General features: G+C 38.0%; 1 non-coding gene across 1 annotated transcript; it reads right to left on the minus strand.

The window, feature by feature from the left end:
- Positions 1-5,078: 5,078 nt before the first annotated feature.
- On the minus strand, positions 5,079-5,185 carry LOC121207396 (small nucleolar RNA R71). Its single transcript, XR_005902492.1, has one exon. It is a non-coding gene; the product is annotated as a small nucleolar RNA R71 (small nucleolar RNA).
- Between the last annotated feature and the right edge of the window lie 1,280 nt (positions 5,186-6,465).

The following is a 6,465-nucleotide window of genomic DNA, read 5'->3' on the forward strand; positions in this document are numbered from 1 at the left end:
CTTTTTCTCTTCTTTCCTTTTTCTCTCCATCTACTTTCTCCTCTTCTTTTCTCCATAGCCGAATCCTTCCACCACTCTACCCTACACTACTTTTTTTCCATTGTTCTAAGCCTATAGTCGATTGCCTCAAAAAGCCGAAATCCCGAAGGCCTGATTTCTTTTGTGCCGTTTTCTTCTAGGCAAAACCCTCTTATTCTCCCTCATTTTCTTGACCGATTCTCTTGTCCTCTGAACCCCAAGTTTCTATCGACAAAGCCATTACAAAACCTCATCTTTTCTTCACTGTTACAAAAAGCCGAAAATGCATAGCCATAGGGTCATAGCCGAATTTTAAGATCACTAAAGGCTCGACTTTTATTATCATTTGAGGGGTAGATCTGCGTCAGAATCGAGTAGGAGTTAATTGGAGTCATTGACTGAAGGAACCGGTGGTAAGTTTTTTTACTTAATCCTTATTTCGAGTTTTAGAAAAGCCGAAACCCCTAAAGGTTAAGGCTACTGATCGAAGGCTTGGACAAACGGAACGACTGGATCTAGACATAATCGCTAACTTCGGCAAAGGTAGGATCGCTAGTGCCTAAGGTGCTTTTGGCCGAATGTGGTAAGGGGTTATTACGTAGTTCATTTTTGATAAGTTAGATTAATGTGTTAGTAATCCAATTGTAGGCAGTACGTGTGTGGATCTCGTCAGCATATCGTGCAAACAGGTGTTAGCTGACACCCTCTTATAGACTAGATCGGCAAAAGCTGAAAAGCCGAAATGTCGGTATTTTAAGAGCATGCGAGTGTGCAAATGCTCGTGAGATTAGTAGTTTGATGTATATGGTAGATTAAAGTGATAAGACTGTAGAGTGCACGATTCTGTGCGTTTCGATGTTTTTGGGCTTAATGGGCCAAAATCGGGATAGTGGGCCAACGGGCCCAATACAGTAAGAAAAAGCGGTAAGTGATTCTGGTCGTATGTAAATGGCTATGCTATGCATGAAAACCCTAAAAATAGTTAAAGTACTTGAATACCCCTATGTATGGAAATTATTGATATACCCTAGGTGCAAAATTACCATTATACCCCTAGGGTTACTTTTGACTGAAAAGTATGATAATTTAATTCTGTATGATGTATGCCATGATTGTATATCTGCTGCATGGGGACATGGGTTATATTATGGAGGAAGCGTCCTGGTGGCTATGCCACATTTATCTGATCTGGTGGCTCTGCTACATATATCTGTTCTGGTGGCTCTACCACAATTATCGGTTTTGGTGACTCTGTCACATTATCTGTTCTGGCAGCAATGCTGCATATTTCTGTGGCGTGTAGCGATTGGGTGGGTCGAGTAGTCTCCCCACATGGTGAAAGGTTGGTATGGGGGTGCATGTGGTTGGGTTGGATATGGGTTGGGTTTTGCATAGACATGTAATATCTATTCTGTTCTGTTATGGGCCTATGGGCTTTATTCTGACTTCTGTTCTGGGCTAAGGCCAACTTATTCTGTTCCTGTGGTTGAGCTGATATAGGCTATGGTTGGGTTAATTTACACACTGAGTTTCCCTAAACTCACCCCTTTATTTCCATCCACGCAGGTAATCCCCAACCATAGTGGGCTTGGAGCTGTGAGGGATTCGGAGTGGCCACACGTTCTGCAAGTTTGTCTCTCTCTTTCGGTGAACTAGACATTTATTTTAAGTTTAAGGTTTCGATTTTTTTTAAAATTGTAATAAGGCCGCTTAATTATTTTTGATGGTTTTAATATGTTTTGTTAAGGTAGGTAATACTTATATTTAACTGTTGAAATTAGATAACTTTAGGACGTGTTTTCAAAAATAGTAATTGATTTCAAAATAACACGACAACAAGTAAAGCTTCTGAAATGAAAATATTTACCAAAATTAATCACTTTTCCTAAAAAGGACTTAATCAAATTGGTTTCCTGGAAATATACATGACGTTAAGGTGTGGCAATGGCGGTGTGCATGTCTAGGATTGGATCCGAAGGGAGCTTGGTACTTAAGCAGTCCGATGGACTCATCACCTCCTCCTTTCCGGTTTCCTACCTGGTGCTCAGCTTCCATTCAACTTAACCTGCATTAAAATTATCTTTTAAAACACTAAGTAAGTTTTCTAGAACAACGACCTGAAATGTTTTTGAACGCTTTGATGTGGCATGTCGGATCCGGCCATAACGTCTAGGCCGAGTTTGGGGTGTTACATATCAGATGATGAATGATTGGTTCACCCAATACATTAGAACCAATCCGATTGTGTAAACACCTCCACCCCCAGTTAATCCTCCTCAAACTCCTAATATGCCACGAGTGAATCCGGTACAGTTGTGTAGACCACTAGTTGATAAGATTAGAAAATATGGTGCTAAAGAATTTCGAGCTACAACAAGTGATGATGCAGAAAAAGCTAAGTTCTGGTTAGAGAATACAATAAGAGTGTTTGATGAGTTGCTTTGAGTCCAGAAGAATGTTTAAAATGTGTCGTTTCACTGCTGAGAGACACGACGTATCATTGGTAGAAAACTTTGACATCTGTGGTTTTGAGTGAATGAGTTACACGGGATTTCTTTCAATCTAAATTTTGGAAGAAGTATATCAGTCAAAGATTCATTGATCAGAAGCACAAAGAGTTTCTCGAGCATAAACAAGGCCGTATTTTTGTCACAGAATACGAGCAAGAATTTGTAAGGTTGAGTCAGTATGCCCGTGAATGTGTATCTTCAGAAGCAAAAATGTGCAAGAGATTTGGAGATGGTTTGAACGAAGATATTTGTTTACTCAAAATCAAAGAATTTGTGGTGCTTGTTGAACGAGCATGTAAAGTGGAAGATCTTGGGAAAGAGTAAAGAAAGGCTAATTTTGAAGCTAGAGAGGTACGAAACAGATCATTGGGCAAATCATTTCAATTTGAATCTAAGAAGTTTAGAGATGATACCAGTAGTTCAAAGGCTAGTGTGGAACATTCGAATGGAGATCGTGCTAGATCGCAATCGAATTTCAAATCTTCAGCCATGTCTGTTGATAAGTCATAATTTATACATATTTTATCCCATGCTTAAGCACATTTTTGGATGAATTATCATTAGATTTCTGGAATTTGATGCTCTTAATCTTTTAATTTCATATTTTATACTTAGGTGAGCATCGAAGAGTAAAAAGAGCGAGAAAGCCAAAAACGGAGAAAATGGGTCATCGTGGGAAATCAACACAGCCTGGACTTCCTCACCTGGGTAGACCACATGCCCGTGTCTATTTAGCAGACTTTAACACGGCCTCAGCCACCCCACATGGGCATGCCACACGGGAGTGTCCCTGTCGAGCCCAAGTCTAGTTCTATTCGAAAAAGGCCACTCTTGAGGGTTTCGAAGCATTTTAAAGCCTATATAAACACCCCAGAAGGTACCTAGAAAAGACACACGGAGTAGGATGCAAGGAATTACTCGAAGAAAGTCGATTGATCCATCTCAGAAGGCGGATTCTCCTTCAAGACTGAAGATCTCCCTTCAATTTCCTTCAAGGGTTTTTGGGTTTTCTTTATGTTTTGTTATTATTATTCTTCTGAAATGTTTCCTTTTACACTTATGAACTAAGTCCCCTAAATACCTAAGGGGAACGGAACCTAAGATGGATCTTGTTATTATTTTATGAATTATATGATAAATACTTGATTTGTTCTTAATTATGTGTTCTTAATTCTTGTTTTAATATTCCAGAATACTGATTCATGTTTTGATGTGCTTATTTAGAAGAGCAAAAGTACTTGTCTAAGAGTAGATCTAGCATAATTAAGCGGAGTTGATTGCACCCCTAGACATAGGGCAACATAAATCTGTCGGATTAGGGTCAAACCTAATAAAGGAATCCATAGATCGAGTTAATGCAACACTAGGGGTTTTAATTAGAAAGAGATTTCAATTAATCAACCTAGGGTTAGACGTTGTTAGTCTCAAGAGAGATAATAATATAAATTAGGGATTTCTACGGATCAAGTCAAGTGAATAAATCGTCTAATTCAGAGTAAAGTAACAAGTGAATTCTAGGTGGAATTTCCCTTGGGTATTGTCTAAATCAATTAGTTTTCCCAAAAGTATTTCCCCAATTTACTTCTTGTGCATTCTTAGTTTAGTTAATTAGTTTAGATAAAACAAATCCTCTTAATTTTTGGCTAGATAATAAAAAGAAAGTTAATACTAGTACTTTTAGTTCTTGTGGGTTCGACATTCCGGTCTTGCTATAAACTATACTACTGTTCGATAGGTGCGCTTGCCTTCATCGTGATAATAGTTAGTTTTCAAGTACGATCAATCATAAATATAAAACTTATCACGCAGACATCGAGTTTTTGGCGTCGTTGCCAGGGAACTAAGATATTAAGAACGCTTAATTTTTATTTCTTCAGCCATTTATTTTATTGCAATTTAAATTTTATTTAAATTTTGTTTATATTACTAAATTTTCTTCTATTTACTTCTGGCAGGTTTTTATAGTTTATGACTAGAAGAAACCCGTCGGGACCATTACTTTTTGATAGTGAGATCGAAAGCACAGCTTGCAGAAATCGAAGAGAAATAAGGCGAAGCCTACAATACATAGAGGAAGAGCAAGAGGACGATAGTCAAACTACAACCGAGGAGATGGCTGAAAATCAGAATAATCAGCTTCCTCTTGTGGTTGCTGCAGATCCAATAACTCAGAATCCTGCTCCTCATATTATGTATGATTATGCTAAACCTAATTTAATAGGAACTGAATCGAGTATAGTTAGACCTACTGTTGCTGCAAATAATTTTGAACTGAAACCTAACATGATTCAAATGATACAACAGTTCGTTCAATTTGATGGTTTGCAGGACGAGGATCTAAACGCTCATTTGGTGAATTTTCTGGAGTTTTGCGACACTTTTAAGATCAATGGCATTTCTGATGCTGCCATTCGCCTTCGGTTGTTTCCCTTTTCGTTGAGAAATAAGGCTAAACAATGGTTGAAGTCGTTACCACGAGGATCGATCACCACTTGGGAACAAATGATCGAAAATTTTTTGCTTAAATACTTTTCGCCGGCTAAAACGGCTAAATTAAGGAATGATATTTCTTCTTTTGTGTAGATGGATTTAGAAACACTCTATGATGCATGGGAGAGATACAAGGATCTATTGAGAAGGTGCCCTCACCATAGGTTACCACTTTGGCTACATGTTCAAACTTTTCACAACGGTCTGAATCCTTCGACTAGACAGATGATTGACATAGCTGCTGGTGGAACTATCAATAATAAGACACTTGAAGAGGCTTATGAATTTATAGAAGATATGTCACTGAATAATTATCAGTGGCAAGTCATGAGGACAAAATTGATGAAAGCAGCCGGCATTTTTAATGTCGATTCGGTCACTATGCTTTCTAATCAGGTAAAACTTTTGAACAGAAAAATTGATGGTTTACTTGGCTCTTCACAGGTTCACCTAGTAATGCAATGCGATGCAAATAGAGGTGGAACGAGCAATTCAGGATACCCATCCTATGGCCACAACATGGAAATGAACAATTAAATTATATGGGTAATAATCCTCGACCTCAAAATAACCCTTATAGTAACACTTACAATGCAGGTTGGAGGAACCACCCAAATTTCTCATGGGGAGGCCAAGGGAATCAGAGACCACCACCCCCTCCAGGCTTCCAACAACAACCTTAACAGCAAGAGAAAAAGCCAAACCTTGAGGAGATGTGATGTGATCCCGGTCGCATCATGTTTCGGTACATCTCGACGACATCGAGATTGGCCTAAACTCGAGGGGCCCAAATGCAAAATGAGACCTTTAAATTCATTTATGCTGTTGGAATAAGGACTTGATTTATTTTAGTTACTTTAGTCTTTAATTATGTCTTATTTATTAAATACATATTTTAATTATGACATGCATTATGTGTTCTGCATTTAATAAAGCCATTGAAAAAGAAAAGAACAAAAAGAGAGTGAAAGAAAAGAGAGGAAAAGTAATCATGAGAGAAAACGGGTGGATTCTAAAAGAACTCGAGAGAAGCGAAAAAGAAGTCGAAAAAGAAAAAGAGTGTGTGCAAGAAAGTAAAGTTGAAAAAGAGAGTGAGCAAAAATAAAGTGTGGAAGAAACGATTGTTCTTGAAGAAAAAGAAATGAAAGAAAAAGTTGATAGAGAGCAAGAAAAAGAGAGTGTTGTTTCCACCAACCAATCTGTGAGTTCTTCTTGTCTTACCTCTTCTTTTCAGGTTCCTAACAATCTGTGTGACGAACTTCTATTTTAATACTTTCCCGATGAGAGATGCTTTCGTATGATCAGAAAAGGAAAGGTTGAAGATAATATCCAACCGCAAGTATTCAAAGATAAGGAATCTTTAGAAATCGAGCCACGACAAACAGGTTTGAAAGTTGTTAGTAAAATTTTTGATGGCTTAATTTATAAAAGATCCCCTCATTTTGAT

This window comes from Gossypium hirsutum, chromosome A01 (assembly GCF_007990345.1).
Source record: "Gossypium hirsutum isolate 1008001.06 chromosome A01, Gossypium_hirsutum_v2.1, whole genome shotgun sequence".
NCBI classification, from domain to species: Eukaryota; Viridiplantae; Streptophyta; class Magnoliopsida; order Malvales; family Malvaceae; genus Gossypium; species Gossypium hirsutum.